Raw genomic sequence first — 27,607 nt, forward strand, 5'->3', positions numbered from 1 at the left:
TTGCATACATTATTTTACTATCTCCCAGACTCCCACGTGTCCTGTGCCTTTTTATCATATCAGAAGGAATGGCGTTTGATTCATCATTCATCAGTCTGCCTTTGAACTCCTAGTAGTAGCCTACACAGCTATAGGTGCTGAATCAGTGTGGGTGTGTTTCCTTTCCCCCACATAATAGCCCACTGGATATGCATTTGATGATGGAAATTTTGTGTGCTCATGTGCACCACTCATGGGTCTAATCCCCATGGATTAGGATTTTCATGAATTAATAACGCCACTGGATTTTTATTCACTTTACCCACCATGGTTGTGCCTCTGGGAATTGAACAGTTCCTTCCCATTTCCTAGAGCAGTGGTTTTCAACCCATTTCATATCAAGGCCCATTATTTATTTGGAATTTGAGCCACGGACTACCATTTGATGACATTTAGTCTCTCAGAACTAAAACGAAAGGATATTTCGTTGTTGTTATTAAATATGATATTTTGTCCACTATCCATGCTGTATTGTTGTTGTACCATTAGGAGAGATAACAGGCAAACTTTGATCAAAATAACAATTCTTCTACATTCTCTAATTGTGTAGACTTCTGGTAAATTAGGCAATGCAGATGTTTAACAATAATGTAACTTGAGAGTGTAAAATGAAACCAAATGGACCTGTAATGGTCCATTTGGTTTCATTTTACGCTCTCAATTTAGGAGTTCAATATAAGGGTCCATTTGGTTATAACTCCACCATTTAGATGGAGACCACCTGGAACCACTGGTTGAAAACCACTGTCCTAGAGGCTGGGAGGTGGTTATAGCTTTGGTCCATATGAAGTGGTGGAATTCTGTAGCTATATCCTTTTATTATCATGGTTATTTAAAAAGTGACAAGTCAGAAATTGCATCTACTCAGAACATTCCTTGTATAAACAATCACATCTGTCAAGTGTCATTTAACACTTCCATTTTACAGTAGTATAGGCTACTATTATTTTAATTATTTGGCTAGTTAACAACTTTCAACCTGGCCTGTTCCTATTTCAAGCATGATATAGGAGAAAATACCAGCTCTACAGTATTTTCACCACACATCATTGTATGATTGATTGATTGAAATATGTATTAACAGTTACAGTACATTTCAGCACAAACTCAATACAAAGACTGTTAACTGTGAGTGGACGACCCAATAAAGCATTACACTTGTTTACAAGAGGGTCCACCATGTTCAAATCATCAAAACATTTAGAGACGTACAAACTAGACACTTCTATATAGCCAACGAACAGAACAGGAATTCATCATACAGGAGGTAAAAAAGGGTAAAGAAACATATACAGTGAGGGGGGAAAAGGGGTGGGTGGTGGGGATTCAGATTTTACGGGGGCCAGTTTCGAATTGCAGCCGTCCGTAGGTGCCCTTTGAGAGCGGTTTTGAAGGAGTCAAGGGATTCGCATGTCTTAATGACTGTTGGTAGGGCGTTCCACATTTTGGTGGCATAGGAGCGAAAATAATTTAGTCCCTTGTTTGTGCCGAATCTGGGTTGCACATGGTTTGTTGCACTCCCTCTGGTGTTGTGGGTGTGGACTTCGTTAACATTTAGTATTTAGACAGGTACATGGGTATCTTGGTGGTGTATTGAATCTTGTGGACCAGACCCATTGCAAGATGCTGTACTCTGTCATCGACCCTAAGCCATTCCAGCCTGTCAAAGTGGGCAGGGGTGAGGTGGGTTCGGGGGGTGAGGCCAAGTAGGAGCCTGACCAGTTTGTTTTGGGAACTCTGGAGCCTTGTTTTAAGGGCCTTTTAAGGTGCTGTGGTACCAAGAGGTGCATGCATAGTACCAAGAGGGGTCCTGTTAGGGTTTTAAGGTATTTTTGTTGACCAGTGAGGAGATCCTGTAAAGGAATCTTGTTTTTTGGTTGACTTTTTTGATTACGTTGGTGGCCATTTTATCACCGGAAAGATTAGCCTCCAGGATGGAACCTAGGTAGGTAATTTCATCTTTTCGTGTGATAATATTGTCACCCACTCTAACCAAGAAGCCATCTATCTGCCTTGCTGAGGTTACTATTTGATCCAAAGAGAATGGATTCAGTTTTTCCCAGGTGATGATGGTGATGATGGCATTTAATAGAGATTATGGGGTTAAGCCATTTGCCACTCATTCCTAGCAATGTATGAGTGATTTGGTAACAAAAATATACAAGTAAATGTATTTTTGCGTTTGGTAGAGTTTCTGTGTTTTTATTTTATTTATTTGTACGCAGTGGAAATAAAATACATTATCTGACTACTTTGCCACTTGTCTTTGACAATGCTATAGAGCAAGAGGATGATATGAACATCTTCATCAAGTGCACTGTCTGCAAAGTTCAGAGGGTTAACTAGAAAAAGTGCCCTTCTGGGCACAGGTCTCCACCAGGATAGGAATGTAGGACATTGCAGCTTGCCTTCATCTGGTGGTTGGATAAAAGGGCAACAAAAGTAAAAAATTCCAGGCAAAGGTTTTTCCTTGGCCTCTAGGGAGTTGGCATACAAAGTTATCCACAGATCCGTGCAGTTAGAGGTAAAAACACTTTTCGGCCAGTTATAGCGCCACCTTGAGGCTGAGTTGAAATTGTTCATGTGGCATTTCGTCCTCGGCCTAGTGGGAATGTGGGTGCACAATTTCACGGAAATCACGCGATGTGTTCACGATTTGCAGCATTTTGTTTGAAACTGAGCACTCCTGTGAACTTTGGAAGCCAATCTTAACCAATCAGGATGGAGTCTGAGAAATCTGAAAGACCGGTTTCGTTGAATGGCTCTAGAGAGACTGTGTACCAATTTGCGTGATGTTTGGACAAAATCTGTAGGTGTACTGTGCAAAAACTTGTTTTGCACAAAGCGGCCTCCTGGTGGCGCTATAACAGGCCGTTCTGGAAAGTTTGGGGCAGAGGTTCATCGTTGGCATCCAGGGAGTGTGTGTGCAAAATTTGGCATCGACCGGGTTAACGGTGGCCGAGATTAGCTGCTCACGGACACACACACACACACACACACACGGACGGACGGACACACGGACGGACAGACGGAGTGCAAAACATACTCTCCCCCCATGCCTTCGGCCTGGTGGAGACAATTAAAGGGATATTTCACTTTCAAAACATAGGCTTTATGAATAGGTTGCTTGGCCATCATTGGCTATGAGACGAGAACAACAGTTTTTCTTTATTATTTCTTTGATTATCAAAGCCTTACTTAAGAAATTGAGGTTTCTTAAGAAAGCCTTACTTAAGAAAACCCTAATGTTATGAACTGGGTAAGACAGCTTTTTATTACTATGCCCCTCACATGTGGAACTGTCTACTATCAGTTTTAAAAGTGAAGAATGTAATTTCACTTGATCGATTTAAAAGGCTTGTAAGGAATACTTTGAGATCTAGCTGTTCATATCTTGTAATATATTTGTGTTTAAATTGTATGCTGTGTTTGTTTCACAATGGGATATGATTGACTTGAACTGGGAAGAATTCAGTGGAATGCACCTGTGTCCACAAAACTAATCCCAGATTACTGGCCAGTTTACACACACACACACACACACACACACACACACACACACACACACACACACACACACACACACACACACACCGTTGAGATTACCTGGGTTTACCCAAGTCGGCTCATTCTGTCAATTACTCACTCTCAAAGGCACCAGAAAATATCGGCCAGCCTACGACTACTGTTTTACGTAGGCTGGCAGAGATTTTTAAGTGCCTGCGAGGGTGAGCGCTGAGGGCACACAATGTGATTACGAATATTTTCACGTCTCCACACTAGAACGACAAGATGTTAAATATCAGTTGCTCTTAGTTAAAGTATCTGTAATCAGATCATTTTGTGGTATTAAACAGGTTGATTTACTTTAGCCTACACTTCACTCCTCTCAGGCATCATGCATGAGTGACTACAATTTTCACAACGACATTTAGTAGTCAAGTGCTTCTGCGAAGGGCCGCTTGCCAGTATCTACATCTTGCATTAACATCTCGTATTGATGTTTTTGGTATTTTCCAGGCTTTGTTGTGCTTTGTCCAATAATATTAAGCCTATATCTGCCTTAGGTAATGTAAGTACTCCTCAGGGGAATAAGTAACTGACTGAATAATATGCTCTTATTCCTCATGCCAGATTTCTGTTGTCAGCGAGTGCTTACGAGGGAGACAAATGTCTACAGCTGTGAAATCGGCCCTCTTGCATGTAGGATCACCATTAACGCAAATGAGAGGCCACAGCATGATAGAATTATCCCAAATAACACATGGGTCCGGAAGACTGACTGTCAGGAATGGTCTGTTATTATTTCCTGTCCCGTGGGAGTGAAGTTGAAGATCTCTCCCTCTCTCTTTCCCCATACTAAAGCACCCATCTACCAATGCCCACCATCGGTAAGAACACTGGACCTGTGTCCTCCAAAGAATGAGTAACATGAGTTCAAGAGGTGTGCCAAACCACGCCACTGTATCTACCATTTAGCAGACAAATAACACAGAGGGGGTCTGAACCACTGCAAGTCAACACTAGTAATTGGAACATCATATTTTCATTTCAGTTATTTAACCTAGCAGTAGAAGATAACATACGTTAATATGTGTGCAAGATATGCACACATATTTTGGGCTAGTAGCAGATGCTTTCATGATCCTCCTCAGTGATGTACCGTAATTGGAAGTACCAAGCCAGGTCAAATCTATCAAAATAAAATATTCTGACACACAAAATAAATCCCACATAATTAATAATGGACTGTCCCTTCCCTGCTTGCTCAGGGGAGAAATATACTTTTGACTTTCTGGTTAAAATGCGTGTCAAGGATGCCTTAGAAGAAGATGGATCATTGACGAAGATCTGTGAGGTTGTTGTGAAGCAGTAAACTCAGTGGTGTGGCTTTCTCTCTCAAGATTTCAACCATAGGGTATAGAGTAGTTGTCTCACATTTAGCGAATCACCTAAACTGCCGCTGTCAAAAAATAGATTTTATCGATCCCGTTTTATATCGATAAAAAAGTCCGACTTAAGACGTCCCCACACGTCACAGGCACCCGCAGTTTTATTTGATAAGACATTTGTGGACGTTCAAGGCAAGTGTTTTAACATGTGTTTTTTAACACGTTCATTTTAACTTGTTTTTTATGATTTTCTTTATGAATAAAAACGGCACTATAACATGAAAGTATTCGTACAAATGCATGGTAGGGAAATATGTTCATGGCAAGGACCGCAACATTTACACTTATTTGCCCACAGACCCCCATTTGAAAAGTATGAAGGCCCCCCAGTTTGACATGCACCACAGAAACTACAGTCGCACAGTTACTCCCAAATGTGAGTCGCACAGATACAATTGTAGGTGCATTTGCGTCCAAAATGTGCACAATTCTGAACTCTGGCTTGAGAAAACTCATGGCTTTTGCAACCTGTGATGTTGTGAGCTTGTAGATTAGCTGTTTTTGCCGGAGGGCGTGCTTTATCTCCCCTAAAGCATGTTTTTGCAACAAACGTTTTGCGCTTTATCCCCCCAAAAGCATGTTTTTGCAACAAACTTTTTAAATTTCCGCATTTGCGGTGCTCCCTGTGCCTGAAATGGAATTGCTTTGGGCTCTCCGTTGATTAAACCACCCACGACATGTGAATGAAATTTGGGGTGGATTGGACATTCCGTTTGTGTCATTTTTTGTAAAATAGGCCCCTCCCACTAACTTTGGACGCCGATTACAGCCGAACTATACGGACTCAAATTCTGGCTGTGGCGTTTTCATCGGATAGGTCCAGAGATCATGTGTACCGATTTTTGTAGATTTGCACAAAAGCTGTAAAAGTGTGTTTTGAAGAAAGTTCTAAATGGCGGAAAATCTATCCCTACGGTTCAAGAGTTATAAGGCGGCCCAGGCCGTAGCGTAACGGTCTGGGCACCGGACTGGTAATCCAGTCGCAGTGTGCCGCGGGTTCGACTCCCGGACCCGACACGGCCTTTACTGCATGTCATCCCCCCATCTCTCTCCCGTTTCCTGTCAGCCTACTGTCTGTCCCTTCAAAAATCAATAAAAGGCGTAAGCCGCAAAAAAAATATCTTAAAAAAAAAAAAAAAGTTATAAGGCGAAATGTAAAGTGGGCTGTTATAGCGCCACCATGAGGCCGACTGATGTAATTATTCATTACATTAATTTTAATAATTATTATGAACCTCCCCTCCAAGTGTTTTAACTGTAGCTCAGACGGTTTCTGAGAGAAAAATACTTTGTGAGTTTTCGCAGTTTCCCATGTAAGTGGATGGGAATATTTAATTCACTAATAAATTCGTTATTAATTTATAATTCTGTAAATTGGGAAAAGGGCTTCGTTAAGACCTCCATATTGTGGAGTGCGTATAAGTGGGTGCGATTGGTGCAGTCAGTGAGGAGCTACGACATTCATTCAGACAGACATTGAGTTAATTATAGTATAATATGATGATGATGATATGATAAGCTTACAATTTGTATTGCACATCATACAGTCCTATAACTTTGACCAACACCTTTTTATATCCCCCACCCAAACAAACAAAAAAAACATTTTCAAATACTTGTGCACAGTGCATCTCTCTGTCTTTAATAGAGCAATAGGAAATATGCTCTTATGAACATGTTGCCTTTGTTATTCGGGAACTTGAGCACGCTTCAAAGTCAAGCATTCAGACAAAGTAGTAGGCTCTGCTCCTTTCTGATAGTAGGTAACAGTACCTCCCTTGCTCTATAGAATGAGGTGCTTGTGTTCCTTTCCTTCTGGAAGGAAAGGGCAGTGAGTGTGGGATATTCCCACCATACTGCACCATCAAAGCCACAGTCGGGTCAGTGTCCAGACTGTCCACAATTATCAACCTTGTTTTGCTGCAGTTCAAAATGTTCTAGACTAGTAGACATTAATATCAGATGCATTAAGTGCAAAAAACTATTTCTTCCCCATCAAAGGCAACAATAATGAATTGTAATCGTGTATCAAGGTATAGTAGCCAGGGATGCACACGCAGATCTGACACACCAAAGGTCCGACATGCGGAAACAACGGTCGGACATGCAGTCGAACATGTGCTGCTCCCGTGCTTGAGGTTTGAAATATCGGACAGATCCGTCTTGAAGACATGACTATAGAGATACTGTGTAACGATTTTGCGTGCGTGCGTCCGTCCGTTTGTATGCTGCTAGTAAAGTAGACCAAAGGTACCTCCTTTTTTCACATTTTTAATGTCTTTGGGGCTCGGATTGGGCTAGCTGAAACCCCAAAGTCATACGTCAGATACATCTGCTGCCACGCTGTTCCCATGTGGACCTCAAGACCCACATGATGGAGTTAATATTGGAAGTGTTTTTATCTGACCTCTCGCCTCTCCTGGTCACCTGCAGACCTGGCAACCCGTCTGACAGTCGTTAGCATGAAGTGCTGAGCTATACGCCGCGACAAAACCTCCTAACTATGCCTTCTAACATTGTTTGATCACCGATCGACCTCACCACCTTCAAACTGGATTCTCCTGGCAACACGGTACAGGGTTTGGAAGCCTATATTGACAAATATTACCAGCACCAAAACAACATGCCGGCGGACAACAAACCTGACACCAAACGCAACAGGAGTGAGATGGGCTCAAGTGATGTGGATGACTCGAGTGACATCCGCGAGTCTCTATCGGCTATTCGGAAACAACTCCAGAAGCTGGATCTGCTTGAGCAGTTATCAACTGATGTCAAGGATCTGAAAGCCTCTGTCGAGTTCAACAACGCACTCATTGAGGTGCTAAAGGCCGACAACGCCTCACTCAGAACAGACGTCAACAGTCTGAAACGCCTGACAGGTGAACTCCAAAAAGAAAACGTTAACATGGCTAAAGACATTCTCGATCTACAATGCAGAAGCATGAGGGACAACATCATCATTCACGGACTCTCTGAAGCACCAGGTGAGACTTACCTGAAGTCTGAAGTACTCGTCAAGACATTCTTGAAAAACAATCTGAAAATGGAGTCGGAGGAAGTTGAAGCCATTCGTTTCTCCAGAGTTCATCGCCTGGGTAAATCCAGAGCTGATCCGGAAAGGCCCCGTCCCATCGTGGCCAAAGTCACCGACTCGAAGATGAAATCTGCCGTCATGTCCAAGGGCAAATAATTGAAGAATACCAGCTATTCCATCAGCGATCAATTTCCAGCTGAGATCATGGCTCGGCGGAGGTTGCTCTATCCGATCATGGCGGATGCAAGAAAAAGGGAAATGAAGACTCGTCTCGTCATCGACAAGTTGTACATTGATGGAAATCTCTACAGGAATCCTCGCATCACGTATTGGTTGTGTGGTGGTGGTGATAAAAACATCTTCCACGATGATCAAGAGGAGCTACCGAGCCAGCGTGCTCCCACAGCCACTGTAAACACACAGAACCTGTTGATCGTGACGTCATGAGCGTGTTTGCAGCATGCTCGCCTGCTGCTGTAAACACTGTCGCTCTGTGATGATGTCAGCGGTGTGACAACGTTGCCATGACTACCAGTGACTGACTCCCAATCAACCAACGTAACACTGCAGATGGCTGTAGATATGTACTCCTGACTCAGTTGGGTCTCACTTGCCTTCATCCTTGTCTATAGGAATGTACTTTGTGTATGTATGTACTTTATGTGTGTGTGTGCGTGCGTGCGTGCGTGTGTATATACACATCTAGTACTACTATTATTTATTTTATTTTGTCTCCTTTTTCTTTCATCATTCTTATATTTAACTGTATTTTCTCTATTATTATTATTATTATTATTATCATTATTACTATCTTCCTGTTACTATTTTGCCTCTATCTGTCCTCTCTCAGACAATATCCAATGAGTGGTGTTCTCTCTCTCTCTCTCTCTCTTGAAAGTCCTGCAGCATGGTGTTTGGCACACGACACAGTCAAGCAAGCACACTTGGAATAGGCATTAATTTTTCAAATGGCTCTCAACTTGAGAAAGTTGACTCCTTTAAATATCTTGGAGTGTGGCTCGACCCAGAGCTTACCTTCAAACCACACATAGACTACGTTACTAAAAAAACCTATGGTTGCCTAAGCTCACTTTACCGTTCTATTAATTGCTTCTCCTTTGATGTTAGGAAAATAATTATTTCTCAAGTGATTCTTCCCATTATTGACTACGCAGATGTTGTGTATCTGAACACAACTGACTCATCTTTTTTTTTTTTTATATAACTTTGTTTATTGGTTTTTTTTCACAGAAGCATTATTGAGATAGAGTTTGAAAAAGAATAATTAACATTAACAGCTTCTCTTAAATAAACCCCACAAGTATGACATAAAAGAGTAAACACATTGAATTTTCACCCCAAAGAAAAAGGACAACAGAAAACAAGACAAACAAACCTTAAATACATGATCAGTAAAAGTTGAAAAATAAAAGGCAGACAAAAACAGACAAAACAACAGTACACAACATCCTATATAAAAATGAAAAGAAACATAGGTACATGATACATCCATAATCCAATACAGTACAATCCATACAATCCAATCACAGTATATTAAGCTACTTTTAAAACAAAAGTCCAGCAGATCTCACTCATCCCCAAGCAGAGATGGATTCAAATCCTGAATGAATTGAAAGAATGGACCCCATATCCTCCCAAACCTATCGGAAGAACCATTCAAGGAGTGTCTAATCTTCTCCAGTTTTACACAGTACAAGGTGTCCCTAACCCAATGAGTGTGAGAAGGGGAAGTGGGCGATTAACTGACTCATCTTAAACCTCTAAATGTTTTATACAACTCCCTGTGCAGGTTTGTATTGAGATGCCCATATGATACCCACCACTGCCTCATGTACAAATCACTCAATTGGCTGCAGCCTAAATCAAGACGGCAACTACACTGGTATCTCTTCACTTATAAATGCATTTATTTTAGGTGCCCTGCTTACTTAAAACAGTACCTGACTACCTCATCCTATCCACTAAGACATCTACAATACCCTTACTTTAAAATCCCCAAAATCTCCAATGTGGTTGGGCGTAGGTCTTTCTCCTACAAAGCCCCATTCGATTGGAACAACCTCCCTCTATATCTTAGATCCATCTCGTCATATAGTTGCTTCAGGACCTCCTTACATTCACATCTAGACTCAACTTGTCTATGCTTCTAACCTGACTGTAACCATTTATGACCCTGAGATATCTGCACTGTGACCTTATCTCCACTGTGTATTATGTGGTGGTTGGTGGTGTAGGTGGAAGATGGTGAGCAAGCTATTTGTGTATATATGTATGTATTTGTATATCTGTTTGTATCTGTGTACTGCATATTCTGTGTATTTGTGTACAGTATGCTTTTCTGTATTTTGTTTTTTATGGGTCCCTCTTGAAAATGGGGCTGTCCCTTCAATAAAAATCTGAAATCTGATGTCTGTGTATTTACGGTTCCCCTCACAAGGGTAACAGAAAAACAGATGAATGACAGGCAAAGCTGTCTCTCAAAGATATGTGTAAGCCCACTTTCCACTGATAAAAAACATGTATCTGTGGCCCTGACCTGGCTGGCACAGACAGTGGTCAAGCACATCAAACTGAGGACACATCACGCTGGCTGAGCACAGAACTCAGTGTGACATCAGCACATGGTGATGGCACTGAAGTACCCTTGTCCAGAGTCCAGACAGGCATGCAGATGGCACCGTGCTAGTTGCTACCAAAATAATATTCGCCCATTGCTCTCCCGCTTGGCTGTAAAATGCAAAAAGAGCAAAGAGTGTGGCTGGGAGAGTGGCGTAGTGTTTTGAAACGTGGTTACCCAAAATGAGATGCATTATTGTTATTATTTGTGCTATTATTTTGACCCTGGCACCCAATCAGTCCTTGAACAAGACACTCAATTCTTACTGTGCACTGCACTGCACTCATTATAAGTCTCAGAGAGTTTCAGTTCAGTGACACAAATGAAAGTGCTGCAAAAAGTACCATCAACGAGGTCCCATTCGTTCACACTATAATAGCCTCCTACCCCATGTGCCTGAATGCCATGGATGCTTATGTCAGCTGTTTCCTTTCCAAGCCACTGTATCAGCTGCACATAATTAACAGCCAACATCGGAATGACTTTCCCATATCCCTGCGAGGACATCAGACAGTTGGGTCTGGATTCTAGCCACAAGCTCCTCTGCCATTGTTTACTAGTTCTGACACAGACAGTGAGAGAGGGTTTAGGATACACCATTATACTGTAGGTTGAATTGAGTGGAAGTACACTCAGTATGCACATTGTGGACTTTATCAATGCAATGCTTAGTTCACCCCATTTTAGATGAGCGTTTAGGCATTTACTTTTCTATAGACTGTAGAAGACGGTGAAGCGTGATCAACAATTTAGGTGAAAATTCAAAACAACCCACTGGATGTATGCCCAATGGTCTGCAGTAATATCACCTACTGTATGATATAACTTGGGTTAACGACAGCTGAGATTTTGGTGTACAAAACAATGTTACAAACTCGTTATATGTGGAGGAAATGTTTGGATATGTTTCCAGCTAGCATGATTATAATTTGTTTTAACAGTTTGTACCCTCCTCTCCCCAACCACCATCCTTTGCTTCCACCTGGTCATGTTGTTGGTGTTTATGAGGAACATTCCTTATAGGCTTTTCTATGATGCACAAATTAATAAATTATTCTAAGTACACAATGTTACAGTCATACAGTGCATTCCTTTCTATTGTTTATGAGATTTTTGACATGTTGGAATATGAGCCAGTCAACATTTGAGAGTTGAATGTGCTGATGCTGAACTAGGGAAAAATAAGCTGTTGTCGATGCCTTTTAAGTTCTGCCAAGGTGTTTAGTGTAGTGAACGGAACAAAAGGAAACATTCCACCATAATGACCCATATGGAACTTGTTTTGTGTCATACATTTTCCTCCATCACTGGTGTTCACTAAATTGTGGCTGACTGTTCACTGTTCACTTCTATTGTGGTATTTTCTAGAGACTGGGGAAATTCTTGTCACTATAGTATGACATGGAAATTCATATAGTCAAACTCTCTGTGTGTGTGTGTGTGTGTGTGTGTGTGTGTGTGTGTGTGTGTGTGTGTGTGTGTGTATACACATACACATTCATTTGTCATCTTACATGATCATGGTGAAAAGATGAGGTTTTTTAAACACTGTATCATGGTTAAAAGATAATAACATAAGTAATTCATGATATTCATTTTTTTTGGATGATGTACAGTACGACGACACTCTCACTTCACACGGGTGTGTGGTTTTTTTTTAGATTCGGCCTCTCATGGGATGCCACAGACATGGTATTTACATGCTTCTGGATTTTTGTTTTTTAAGAAAAGCTTAATATAGACTAATGGTATGTTCCCAAGTGATCCTGCTCACTTCACAGTAATTTGTGGGTCCTGGACAGTTGGAATGGCTGTGTGGGTGGTAAGGGTAACTGTATCTCAGCTCCACTTGGCTGTGTTTCTATTTCTCAAGCTGCAGAACGGGAATTCTGTAGGTAGAATCAGTTTGGTCACTTTGGTGTAGGCCTACTGTGCTCATTAAAAAGCATTATTCTTTAGTGTTAATTTGTCCACTACACTACATTACCCAATACATAAGATAACATGATTGGTAAAACTGATGATCACAGTAGCAGAAACAAATACCAATGTTTGATGATTTTTGCACATGGAAATGAAGATCGATTCTGTATTAGAAAGCCGGTGCATTGCTGTGATGATAGGGACGTCATTTCTCTGATTTATTCCAGTGGCTGCTGAACATTACTACCGGTATGAAACAAATGTGCCTTGAGCTGTACAGTATATCCATTATTACACCAAACTAGGCTCCTTCCTGGAATATTACATCATTATTTCTAATTCTGGGAGTCAGGCTCTGCTCTGTAGTCTGATGCTGCTGCCGTCATGTATGGACTCTGGATAGTGTGCATGGGAAATCACAGACTGTACCGACGTGAGAATGTTAAGGTGTGAAGCATGTTCAACTGGCAAAGTTTTCTGTTGAAATGTGACAAAAATAAACAATCTCACACATTGTTAGGCTCAAGCAAATGTTAATTTATGAGATGATAGATTTCAACGCCCAAAAATATCAGAACAGTTGTGGTTTAGCTTAGAATGACCAATGCAAACGTTTTTGCAATTATAATGATCTGTATCCAAGGAGCAAATATTTTATATACATTTATATACAAATACATTCCATTTATTTGTGGGCATCTGAAATCATAGGCTTTGATTCAAGCTTCCGACTGTGCTGGCAAGACTCTGCATATACAGTAGGTCAAGGATCCCACAGTGTGGGTAGTGTGAAGATTATTGATTGCTGCACACACATGTGCTCAAACTATTATTAGTTTCCTCCCATTTGTTAAGATGAATAGAAAACATCAGGCAAATTCAGACTGGCAATGCAACTGAGACTGACAATACATGCATGCCATGTTTACCCAACATAGATCCATTTGTTTTGGAACATGTTCCATCATTTGTCTAATATTAATACTGACAGGCGGCAACTAATAATTGCTTCTAGCAGAGCTATAACAAATGAACAATCTGTGACGCAGAACCCTATTGCCAGACCATATATTACCCCTGGCCAAGGGGGGGATTCCCTCTTGACCTAGTGGTAGATGTTTCGTTTCCCACAAAGGTGACCCGAGTTTGTACCGTGTCACACAATTTGATTTGCTCTCCAGGAGTAAATACACCTAGAGAGCAAAATATGCACTATCAACTATAAAGGGGCAAAGTCCAATTATTCTCCACAATGACGGCCTGCATCCTGTAAGCCAGACTCGATTCCTGGCTGTTTGTGGCGAACCCCTTATGTAGCAGGTTGTTTTAAATTCTGGGCGGGAACCCCTTTTGGTGTTAGCATTATGTTATGCTTTAGCTATTGAAAAATAGCAGATCTACAAGCTCGAGCTTGTAGGTCTGCTATTTTTGAAAAATCGAAGAACGACTGACATAGAAACATAGCTTTATCAGAAAACTGTCAGGATGTAGAAGACATTTTTAGAATCTGATCTCAGGTCAAAATGGGTTAACACCTTTCTTTAATAAGGCACTGATCAAAGATAATGTATTCTATTCTCTATATGGAGAATGTGAACTGGTGGACGGACGTGGTTTTGATTATCAAATTATTATTATCATGAAAAGATACCTAAAATGTAATGATCTGCACCACTATGAAATATTGTATTGTAGCTCCCTGCAGATTTCTGTCAAGTTGTTACTTCAACCTGATATCCTTCCTTTTTGTACTTTGTATAATACAGGCTGTCATCCAAACTATTCAGTAATTACCTTCTTTCAAAAGAGAACAATGTAACCCAGTAGAAGTAGATCTAGAGGTGCTTGGTGTCACCGATTGTCATTTCCTTCTCATTTTTCCTGGGAACAGTCTACGCCGTAGACTGTTCCCAGGAAAAATGAGAAGGAAATATGGTGTCGCTGTGTCCAAAATCACTAATGATTCCTTAATTTTGCAGTGGTTTCCAAATATATCCTATAGTGGACTTGTCTTGCGTGCATGCGTGCGTGCGTGCAGTTGTAGTTTTTCCCCCCTGATCGGTTAGTCACCCACATAGAATTCCTAGGGACTAGGAGTAGGGTGTGAGTAAATTATTTGAGACAGTTATTCTCCGCCCTGAACTATCTCTGAAATTACATAAAGTGGTGTTCCAAACGTATGCATCCAGCATTTCGTCACTGTCGGGTGGCAGCATTACGGGTGGTTACATTTGCATAGCTATTAATTGAATGCTATTTAGTCTATTTAGTGTACATTATGCATTTGTCATAGTCATTTACACCCTGATTTCAGATTTGAAGTGGAAACATTGGTGCAATATTAAATGTCACTGCAGTGCTACTGTAATTGTGTGACTTTGCCCACTTTGTAATTCTCATCAAACCAAAACGATATATTCAATTCACACTGAGTTGAGGTACAGTTCCATGGAGACTATTCCATCCTCAGTGATTAATCGGCTGCCCAGATGGTGACATCTAGACTATCCTTCATGACACCTGACCCAGTTTCACCCCTGTTGAGAGCGGACCAATATTCATAATCCAAATGAGCAGAGCGAATAGATTTCTAGTGTCCACCCTTCATTCATTTGTTAATTTTATCATCTGAAATTGAGTGCCACACTAGCTTATACCGTACGACGTCCTTGTATTTTGTGATATTAACGGAAAGCTATTTGGCATTTTGTTAGATCGACATCTGACCCATTTCTTTCTTCTTGATGAGCGGCCCACTTGATGAACATTGAGTGGAAGCAGTCAATTTTGTTTTGCTCCATTAAAGTGTATTTATATAATAAAACATAATATTATGCACACTGTCAAAAAGACAACCACTTTGGCTGTACAAAAGTGTGTGTGTGTGTGTGTGTGTGTGTGTGTGTGTGTGTGTGTGTGTGTGTGTGTGTGTGTGTGTGTGTGTGTGTGTGTGTGTGTGTGTGTGTGTGTGTGTGTGTGTGTGTGTGTGTGTGTGTGTGTGTGTGTGTGCGTGCATGTGCGTGCATGTACAAGGCAAAGATATCCCCTTCCGTTCCGTCATGTATGTCAATTGGCTGGGTGTTGCAGTGCTGCTTATTATCATTGATAAAATATTAACTCCCTTGCCGCCATTGCCGAAGCCCTTCGGCAATTGAAGCCTCATTTTGATATTAACACTTGCCGCCATTGCCGTAGCCCTTCGGCAATTGCACTTTTATAGTGCATTTGATCGATCAAGCCATAATGCTACTTACGTTAGCCGGTTAGCTAGCTGTGTTGTTAGCACAGCACTGGATCGTTCATCTTAGATCGTCGTCGCCATAAGAATCCATTCTATCCGTTTCTTTCAATCGCCTGTATCCTATTCCTTGTCCCAGATGGCATTTTTGGTCAAAACAGCATTTCTTTGACGGCACAGAGCCGATGCTGTGAAGGTCTCCAGTGCTGCCACATAGACCGATCATGTAAACAAAGGTTGCCTTGGCAACGTAAATCTGGCCGGGATAAGCCCACTTCCGGTCGAGGCAAAATGTGGCTTTTCAAAATAAGAGCTCAAATTAAAAAAATGCTGGCGTGAATTAGGTCCTAATTTCTCAATAAATGGTAGCAGTAAATGGGTTTTAATTGTGTTACGGCATGCAGGAAATCAAGGTACCTGTATCTTGAGGCTATTCTTGACATGAGGCTACAACAGCATGATCCCAACCAAAGCATTCACAAACTATGCCATGTTTAAGCAAATTGAGCTTTCATTTTATATTGTGTTTCTTGGACTCCCTTCACAAACTGGACACAGCACCACACTGCTTATGCAACCGTGGTTCTTCCCAGTGCTGTAGTCTAGGTTTTTGCCAGATGCTTGAAAAGCGGCTGGACAACATGTTGATCTACCTCTACTAGCGACTGTAGTAGAGACCTTTTCATCATTGGCTGCCTCTAGGCTGCCTCTAAGCCAATGGGAAACGTACCCATAAAGCCCATAGTCTGAATGCCGCAACGTGAAGCCATATTGGCTGCATACTCTGAACGCAGCAACGAATTTTGCCAGTAATAATGGCATGATATTTGTTTTAATTATTTTCTTGCCATATACGTTTATATACGTAGCTAGGCTATTTGGACCTTTCTATGCCAGTTGCGCAGACAACTGTTTAATCCATATATGAATGCGCCAACCGTTTGTTTACCTTTGCTCCGGGTAGAATAGCCCTCCTCCGTCACCACCAGCGACGTTGAGCCGCCATTATAACCCGATTTTCAAAGCGCCATATCTCCAAAGGTTAGAGAGCTGTCCATGGTGAGCCGGCGTGCACCCGACGATCATTTGTGATTTTGTATCGCATCGCTGAGAAAATATAGCTGGTTGTTCTGCTAGCTAAAGGCTGTGGGCTGTGTTGTGTGGTGTTGTTCCACTTCCGGAGGCCCCCCACCTTCCTGTTTAACCCGGAAGGACAACAAGCTCCATAGAGTGGGCCTGTACGGGCGGCCCCTGGGGCAGTTACAGCATGCTAACACTAGGGGCAGCAAAAGAGTTGTTAAAGGGTTTTATTTTTTTATTTTTTTATTGAAAGAGGGATATATGAAGGTAGGCTGACAAGAAATGGGGAGAGAGATGGGGGGGTGACACGCAGTAAGTAAAGGCCGTTGGGATCGGGAGTCGAACCCCGCGGCACACTGCCAGACTGGATTACGAGCCAAGGTGCCCAGACAGCTACGCCAGCTGCCCGGGTCTGGCATTTGTATTTTGTAAAGGTGGATGATTTAGTAGCAAATTGATGTAATCTCTTTTCCCGCAGTCTTCTGTAGTCAGTCAGCCTGACTCTGTTTTACTCTGTCTTCGCTCCATCCTCTAGTACATGCATGCAGTAAATGCATGTGATTTGTAGCACAAGGCTGTGTTAATTTGCGTATTAATGGGGTATTTTGTGGTTGTTTGACAACTGTGTGTGTGTGTGTGTGTGTGTGTGTGTGTGTGCACTCGCAGCAATGGCGGCACGGTGGAACACGGGTGGACGCCAACTTTGCTAGTTCTTTAACATCTAACAACCGCACCCGTTCTAACTACGACCGTTAATGTAGTGGGTGCAGCTTTTGGAACGTTTGAAATTCCTGAGGCGGTGGCTGTGTGTCAGGAATCTCAGGATATCACGTACTCAGATGTATGTACTCAGCGACGTAGTCTACCGGCGACCACGCTGCCTGATGGCCCCTCCCGTGAACAGGTGCCGGGAGGAGAGGCAGTGGACCCGTTGGCTTCCCTGCGGTGTGTCGGTCCGCCATCGGGGCAGTGGTGTGTGGACTTCCAGGCCTATGAGAGCGAGTGTGGAGGGCGCAGCGTCACCGGGAAAGACCCGGTGAGTCAGCGACTTTCCTACGGCGTATACGTCCGCTGTCGGAGCAGACGCGGATAACGCCGCGGCCATGTGTTGTCACCAGCTGGCAGTGTGAGACTGCTGGCTCTGGTTTCTCTGATGGTCCAGCCTGGGACATGTCCACAGACAGTTGTTGGTGCGTTTCGAACACTCGACAGCTCGGAGTGTCCAGAGGATGAGGCAGAAGGACTTGCGAGGTGTTGTACTGTCCCTGTTGTACTGTCTATGCCACCGAGACTAGCCTAGTCCTGAGCACCGTAACCGTTGTGTGAACGAATATGGGTATTGGAGACGCTGCTGAGTGACATTCTTGCTGTATCATGATTCCAAGACATGTACTGTATGTGATTGTAACATAACCGCACCCATATTGTTTGTGTCCTTGTGAATTTCCCTTTGTGTGTGTGTGTGTGTGTGTGTGCGTGTGCATGTTAACGAACGCGTGCATGTGTGTGTGTGCGCCAGTGCCTATCACTTCTACCAAAATGTTTAAAAAAAATAAAATAAAATAAATAAATAGGATAGGCTTCTTTAATGCCTTTTCCTCTTAATCTTTATGACTTTATCTGCCCATGCAGCCAAATGGCCAAATAATCCTCAAACACCCTTTCAACAACTCTAGGCTGCACTCTGTTCATGTGAAAAACTCAATTCCCTTTCGAGTTTGTTATTCTTGACTCAGGAGGGAGGGGGACTCCTCCCTCAGACAGGCTTTGAAGAATGTTCTCACTCTTCGTCTCAAGTTCAGGCCCTGAAGTCCACTTTCCTCACCCGTTTCCCACACCCAGCACTAGACTTTATGCAGGGTGTCACTGTCGGGTAAACCAGTACAAAATGTCAGCTAAGTGTACTCTACTGTATTGGCATAGTACATTCTTGGAAATACAATATGGCTTTTTCATTCATTACAGTGTGTGCAACTGTGCACTCTGCTAATGGTGTAGCCTGAATGCTCTAATTGGTTTCCATATCTATCTATAAATGTGCCATGTCTACGTACATACGTGTGTACGTCTGTAATCCATGTAACTTGAAAAACGTTCTCCCCACCGACTTCAAATTCGCCGCACGCATTCCACACCCCCACAGGGAGTGCAGTGCCCGGTGTGGAGTCCGTCGGATAGCCGGTTGTCCTGAACCATCACTGAATGTTCAGAGTATTCTGAACATTTTGAGCATCTCAGGAAATCTGTTGCACAAACAGTTTAGATAGAGCCATGTTTGAAGTAGCTGTCTGGTGTGGTCATTTCCGGGTATTTCCCCCCGGATAGAGAATTTTTCACAGATCCTAAGTTGTTCGCAGCGGTCATATTAGCCAAGAACAGTTGAGATATTCTCCGCTAAATGAAGTGCATACATATCTTAGCCAGGTCCTGGAGTATAAACTAGGGATTTGCAGTGCACCAGGCACAGGAATTTTGTCATTTTAGGGACAACGCCGCTATGGCCTCAGGGCATATCGTTTAGTTTTTTAGGGGCAGAAGGCTAAACTGATGTGCAATGACGGCCTTCATGGCCTCCATGGAATTCCACCCCCTTAGTGCACACATGGGTTGGTGGGTTGTCTGAATGATTCAAGGAAGTAATTTGGTTGTATAGGGGTAGCACAGTTACGGTATGACCCGGTTCTCAAGCATTGTATTTATAGCCTAATATTGGCTGATCTGTGATTTTCCCCTTAATATACCCATCCTAAATATTATGCTAATATACAAACAAGAAATGATCTATACACAAAACAAATTAACAATAGTCGACTAGTCTGTCCTATCCCTGTTGTTTTCAATTAAATTGTTCTGCAGTTTTCAGTTTTAAATGCCAGAATTAAGAATATTTGTAGTTAGTGCAAGTTAGTAAATTAGATGTCATCTCCAACATGTGTAGTAGATGGATGCAACACAGATTTACAGATCGGGTAGCTTTCAGATAGCTTTCAACATAACATGTGGCGAGGCATACCTAGTATTGGCTGGGTCCCTGTGGGAGAGTTGTGTAAGTCCAGTGGGACCAGGTGTGTTGTAGTCAGGACAAAATTGTAGACCATAGCAACCAGTGGTGCAGTGCTCATTGTACACGGTACCATGGCATCCCGCCAGTCTTTTGAGCAGGAGCAAGCACGCACAAAAACAAAAACAACCATTGACACCTCTTAGCAAAGCTTACAAAAGCTGCCAGGTGTCAACACTAGTGCGAATTAACATAGGAATGACCCTGGCTAGATACATATCAATGGTCCATTGTGTGACCTGCTACTGTAGGTGTAGGCGTACTGTCAGTCGTGTCAGGTGTTCTGAAGCGGTTTAAAGAGAACATTTGGATAACTGTAGCTGATGGATTCATGCACTAAATTACTTGCGAAACTAGTAATTTCCTAAATATGTTTCAGAAGTTTATACACTTGCGTTGCGAGTCGTAAACCTAAGTAAAATGAGTCACCTGTGATTAAAGTAATATTCATGCACGTGCAGCGTCATTAAAATAGTGTCCCACCAGTTAACAAATCACGACTACAACACATGAACACAACAGACGTGCTGATTCTGAACATTGTCCCAAGCACGTACCTGGTGCTGCTGAGTGCACAACGCCTGTGACATTCTGCAATTTAAATTGTATCGTACACAAGATGTAATAATAAAGTACGACCTTGAACCTTAAACCTCGAGTCAAGAATGTGTTTTTGAAATTGAACACTGGAACATATAAACGAAAAATAAATTTCTGTTTGGCTTTTAGGCTTTGCAGTTGCACAGGGCAGATATGACAAATAACCTAAATATACAAAGAAAGTACTGTATTTAATAACTACTTAAAATAAATATATAGTGGAAATGCGACACGTTGTGAGCTAGTAGATCTGCTATTTCCACCATTTTTGAAAATATCCGTATGAAATTCTTTCAACATGGAAACAATTATGACAATTATGCAAAATTAATCCCATTATCTCAAATATTTGTGATTTAGGGAATTGTGTAATAATTGTTACAGGTCTAATTGACAATGGGATATATTGTATTTGTGGCCTATCACAAAGTAGGTCTACCAAATTCCCTCAGCCGTGAGTTTGAGGGCTGAAGGAATTTGCTATATTTGATGTACATACTGTATACAGATGTACATTAAAACCAATCACTAATACAACTCAGAAAATACAATAAACCTCATGATGCAGAGCAGAACGGGATCAAAACAAATGATCACAAACACACTAGCAGCAGTACTTAAAATATTACATAACATAATGTATAGTACATGACAGGTGCAGAGCTGGCAATAGAGGGGATATAGTTATACAGTAAGTAGTAGTAGGTCAAAAAGGCTTATTGTCGGTATCGGCCAGATACGTTTTTTTTAATATGGATACAATGTGGAACTGCATCAGGGCGCAACCGTGTATGTAACCTACCATTAAACACAAAATCTCTTTAAGATTTGACAGGCGTAACAGCATTGAAGGTTGGCAGGCCTTTCCGAGGTCTGCCTTTCTGTGCACACTAGTAGTGGTGGGAGGTCATAAACCGTCCTCTTGGCTGTCAAGAAGCAAATAATACTTCACCTGAATAGTTCAACAAAGGGGGCAAAACAGTTTAAGGAAATGCCTTCGAGTTACATACCAACTCGGTGGCCTTGTGGTTAGAGTGTCCGCCCTGAGACTGGGAGGTCAGGGTTCAATCCCCGGCAGGGTCATACCAAAGACTGTCAAAATGGGACCCAGTGCCTCCCTGCTTGACACTCAGCATCAAGGGTTGGATTGGGGGTAAGTCCCTGCGACATACTAGCGTCATGTCCAGGGGGTGTACTTGTACATCAAGCTGCCTCACGCTACAGAAACAGGAGATAGGCACCTGCCCTATGGGCCTCATGGCTCGGCAAGGCTACTTACTTACTTATTATACACATAAGCTTAACAGAAAATGTTACCAATACGTTTTACAGCAGTATGTAAAAGTCCAACAATGCTGCATGTTAAGACTGAACTTGGCATGCAAGAATCTGCAGGAGCGCTGGCATTTACCGGTATTCAGAATGTGGGGAATGTTTAATAAAATAAATCTCTTTCAAGGCTGAAGACGTATCGCTGAGCAGAGTTAATTTGGCATATGGTAACGGATACAGCGTACGGATGAAACTCAAACACTCAAAGTAGGCTGAGTTTTCCTTATGGGAAGGTGCAGCATTTATACAGGGGATTGTATTGTAGCTAAGTGTGGGGGAAAATATGCTGTTATGTTGTTTTGTCTTTTTTTAAGATATTTTTGGGGGGCTTTTTTCCTTTATTGATAGAGTAAGGGGAGACAGACAGGAAAGGAGGGGAGAGAGACAAATATCGGCACGTACTTAAAGAGATATTTCACTTTCACACGTGTTTGAGGTCATTTTACACTCTACTCAGGCTCTACTCAGGCTTTTATGAGGAACCCAGACAGTTTTTAATATAATAAAGAATATCAAATATCTAAATACTAGCAAGCAACGTCACAAACACCTGAGTAGACGTCAAAATTACCCTCAATAAACTTTGAAAGTGAAATGTCCCCTTAATAGCAAAATATACATTACAAGTTTACCAAATATTAAATTAAATTATTATTCAGGGAATTCAGTGCTTATCCTTGAATTAAGAGGCCAGGGATCAATCATGCCCATTTGATCGATCCTTCCACAGTTCCGTTTCTGTCATGTGTTTTCCAAGTCCTAATTATACTAGCACGGATGCCTGGACACAGGAGGCACTTTACATCCCAACCGCTGTGTTGTCATGCATGCTCAGCATGGGCAAAACCCAAATTCTTTGTAAGTGTTGGTTACACTTTCTCTGCTGCTAACAATAATCATAGATTGTTGTGGAGATTTCACGTATAGACCTCATGTGGTTCAGATTAGGAGCCGGAGATATGGCTTTGACTCAATATCACAATACAAGGATTATTTCAAACCTTTGTCTTGATTACTGTTAATGAACGGCACATTGTTTTAAAATGGTGAAAATAGTAGATCTACAAACTCACAGTCACAACGTGTCGTAGTGACTTTGTACGCACATTCTCACTAAGTTTAGGAAGAGCTGTCACATGGTGGCACTATAACCGATGGCAGCATTTATATAGCACCTTTATACAAGGCGCTTTACAATGTGCATTACATTCACCTTTCACACACATTCATACACACCGGGATGGCGGTGGAAACGATGCAAGGCACCAATATACTCATCGGGAGCAATTAGGGGTTCAGTCTTCAGTGTCTTGCTCAAGGATACTTCATCACTAACTCTGACGGAGAACGGGATTAAACTGGGAAACTTCTGGTTCCCAAGCGGCCACTCTACCTTCTGATTAACTGCCGCCCTTAAGTAGCATTAGCCACTTAAACCCTATATATGTTGTCAGAATAGCAAAAATTGCTCATCTACAAGCTCACAACGCATCGTGATGCGACACACAGAAAATTTAGAAATATTTTATAAAACCTTGTTGAAAGTTGATAAGAGAAATGTTTCAGGAAGTTTTGACTTGGTTGTCGTGAACATTTAAGTACCTTTTCATATAGTCTCTCGGTTGAAACCCATGTCCAAAACAGTCACAAGTAGCACATCGACAAGCTCAAAACGCGTCACTTCACTTCACGCCACGTTTAAAGATTGTCAATCTGATACTTTTGATGCTTTTGGTTAAAAAGTCTTTGGTCGAGTCTTTGGTTTGACCCGACCTGGGATCAAACACTGACCTCCTATTCCCAGGGCGGTCACTCTAACAACAAGGCCACTGAGCTGATCCAGTAGCAAGGGGTTAATTACCAAACTAAAAACTAAAAAACACCCAAAAAGTTCTGTCCATATATGGAGATGAGAGGTTTTTGCCTGAGGGCAGAAACCTCTCTTTGCAGTAGTTTCTCCTACATTATGGAATGCTCTACCTTTCACTTAAAAAACCCGCTGAGTCAGTTGATATTTTTAAGAGCAGGTTAGAAACATTTTTATTTCGTAGACATTTTCCCGATGTTATTTGACCCTCTTGATAATGTTTTGTTTTATTCCTTGTTGTACTGTATTCTTCCTTGCATTATTACACTATTATGTCTTGTTTTAATTTGATTGATTTGATTGTGTTCATTGTACAGCACTTTGTAACCTTGTTTCGAAAGGTGCTTTATAAATAAAGAGAGAGAGAGAGAGAGAGAGAGAGAGAGAGAGAGAGCACTCTGCTGAGATCCTAGAGCTGATCCAGCTTTAACAACGCTGATCTAGTACATATTGTGCCACTGCTCATTATAATGGACTCTACTGTGCATGTGTCACTAACCCAGACCATCCCTGATGTTTGATGATGAAACTTTGTATAGGCTGTGTATCGTTCTACTAAGCAGCGGTTGAGAAAACGGAGGGTGCATTTACAGTGGGGGATAGTTTGATTGTATCTATTTTATCTTCCCTTATTATGGTCTTTTAACACTATTTCCTTATCATCCAAAGTGTTCTTCTTCTTCATATCCCCTGTTCCTGGAAAATGCTGTCAATATTTTGGGGCTTGCAACCCAAGTTCACCTCATTCAGTCCTATTTGAGTCCTGTTTTTGTCTTAGATATTTTCTCTTTTTCTGCTCACTAATGGGTTTGGCCTTTGGTCATCCAGTCCTGAACCTCTTCTTTAGTTTACTGGTTTACTCCCTCTGCCAAGGGAAACTGCTGAAGCATTTCCTCCTATGTCTTCTTGATTGGAGGAAACGATGCAGCAGAAATGACACAACGTCAGCCATTATGGGGCCTCTTACACTGATGTCTTTATTCTGTTTTCACACCCAAGTCCTTTGCTACTATTGCTATTGAGAAATACTGTCCGGAGAACATCTTATTTGTCCTTACAAATACACTGGGCAAATCTAGGTTAAAGTTGAAATACAGTACTGTCTTGTTCCTAATAATATCTTTTACACAGAGAATTTGCCAGATTTGAAATTGTATAACACAAATCCTGTGCTATTTGTAACAAACATTGATGGTGATGGACTGTGGGGCTACAGCCCACACAGTCTTCTGATATTGCTCAGAGATGTGACCATTTTCTTGGCTAAATGAGACAAGGCAATGTAATGGCATTCTACAACTGTGAACTGAAGTTGTCACACTTGTGGTTATCATTGCATAGTACTAGATCTCTCTACATGGTTATCATTGCATAGTTCTAGATCTCTCTACATTGTCAATGAGGCAAAAGCCACTGAGAAACATCCTGTGTATTATGATTAAAAGGATTCAGCTTCTGAAAATGGCAAACATAGATACACCATGTTAACCTTGAGATAAATCCTAAATTATATATTATTAGGCTACTTATTTCAGTTTTAATGTATTCCAGTGTGTCATTATCTTCATACTGAGACATTGTTTGAGTGTAAATTTGACTAATGATGGGAAATGTGAGAAAAAAACAGATGAACAAGACATTATTTCTCCAAGGTTGCCATGACAATGAAGGTCAGTTTATTACAACTTTTGCAAGATTAAAGATGGCACTTTGCTGTCCAGTTAAAGCTGGCTTTGACTGACTGAGGCTGTTTTGTCTAATTGAACTGTGTACAAATCAAATGGATGCATTTGTACACTCGGATTAACAAATGGATAAACACTGAAGATTTGACTATGTGAAGGTTACTTGGGTAAGTGGAAAAACCCATCATGGCATTCCAAATCCTGTACAAAGTGAAGTTGCCTGGTTAAAGTGGTCGCATTTCCGGTGAAATGCGGGATTATACTTAGTTACTGCTGTGGCTGTTGGGCAAAGATGTTTGGCCTAGTTTTCTGCCCCTATGTTAACCCCCCCCCCCCCCCCATGGTGTCACTATTTTGGGCATGTCATTATAGGTGCCAAAATGAAATAAAATCACACAGGCACACACATTGTGAAATTGTAGATCTGCTCTTTTCGCTGTGCACCGGTGCCATGCAAAGTATAAAGTGGGGCTTACGTGGTCGTGACTCACTAATCGTGAATGAAGTCTACAGGCAGTAAACATGTTGCAATCTGAACCATAACAAGCATGGAACTCTAACAACACGGTGATGTTGCCATGGACCGGTTTGAGTGCTGTAAACAAGTGATAACATGACATTGCTGAACCTAGTTGTTACCAGATCGACAAACGGAGCCTCTCCCTCTCTCTCTCTCTCTCTCTCTCTCTCTCTCTGTAATGTTATTGTTTTTCTCCTGGAGGCAGGTGTGGCCTGCCTGCATGTTGTGACACATTCCCATATTTTGTATTAGCTCATCGCTAATGTCACTTGACCCTTGTTCAGGCATTATCCTGTGCTCTGACGTCACTCACTTTACCTCTGCGTTTCAACCCAGCTGCTGCAGTTTCCGTTTCCGGTCACGGCTGCTTCCGTTTGTGAAAGTGGAAATTTAAACTCACTCCCTCCATCTTAAACATCTACTTCTCTTCAGAAGCGTTAATATTGTAACCTTGACAGTCGACACAGCATAACATCAGAAATGATCTCAGAACGTCTGCGTTCTGTTCACTCATGCGGATGCAGCCTACACTGCGAGCAAACTAGCCTTTTAAAATGGCATAAAGTGGACGCCCGTCTTTCTGTGTTTCCTTCTTCTCACGTGACACGCACGTCGACGCACTGCAAGTCATGCTGTATTACAGGTGCATGATGGGAAGCAGATGTTTTATATATTTTATTTGTTTTATCAATTTTACTTTTTGTTTAAGCTAGATGTGAGTGGGCTGAAGGCCCGTGGCATGAACCTCTAGTATACACACATGTTGTACTGTTGTTAATGTTGTTTTGACAGAAACATTGCAGCGCCAACATTACATTTGAATGTTTTTCTGTAAATGTCGATCTGCCAACTCACAACGTGCCATGAAACTGTCTGTAGGTTTTAGAAGCATTTAACAAGTGAAAATAATTGACAACAGCTTGAGACTAAATAACTACATTGGATCCATTGGAACACGTGTAATTTATTTTTTCCATTTCCTGAAAAGTAACTGTTTTGGACATACATTTCCATTCAACAACAACGATTTATAATCTCCCTGAGATGGTCTCACACTTTTTCCCCCTTTTTGCAAATCCCACTCTGGGTATTTGACTGGCGTGGACAAAGGAAGCCAAAGGGACTGCTTAATTATGCACGATACAGTATTACTACAGTATCTTACTACAGCTTGGAAGCTTCAATCATCCCTTCCATGAAATAGACACCCAGCTCATGGTTTAACTACTGAGCAGAATATCTAAAGTTGCAGTGCTCAAAAGAAACCAGAGGAACAATTAATACACATATTTGCTACAGTATTCTGCTCGGACCCACCAAAGCAAGAAACACCTAAACCCACCATAGCAAGTGATTTCAAGATGAAAACTCAAATGCTTATAAGCACCCACCCGAAAACAGAAAACCACTAAGACTCCGAGGATGAGTTTCCTGACAATGGGTAGAGCATGGTAGCCTAGCTGATATTGGCAGTTTGGTGGCCAGCCATAGTAAAATATATTAACTTTTTGCAGTAAAATGCTTTATGGTATATCGTTGCTGTTTCTTTTATTTTTTTTGTAAATTTATGCCCTATACTTGATCATACTACAGCGTTACCCAAAAGTATGAAAAGTAGCAGATCCACAAGCTCGA

The 27,607-nt window shown here is 41.6% G+C and overlaps 2 protein-coding genes across 7 annotated transcripts in view; both read left to right on the plus strand.

Annotated features, from left to right (window-relative positions):
- Window positions 1-27,607, plus strand: part of siae (sialic acid acetylesterase) — a 301,364-nt gene that overhangs the window by 172,453 nt on the left and 101,304 nt on the right. The gene's annotated exons all lie outside the window — the stretch shown is intronic.
- gdpd5b (glycerophosphodiester phosphodiesterase domain containing 5b) overlaps window positions 1-27,607 on the plus strand; it is a 94,699-nt gene that overhangs the window by 700 nt on the left and 66,392 nt on the right. The window lies entirely within an intron of this gene.

Source organism: Protomyctophum parallelum (genome assembly GCF_964188405.1).
Source record: "Protomyctophum parallelum genome assembly, chromosome: 9".
NCBI classification, from domain to species: Eukaryota; Metazoa; Chordata; class Actinopteri; order Myctophiformes; family Myctophidae; genus Protomyctophum; species Protomyctophum parallelum.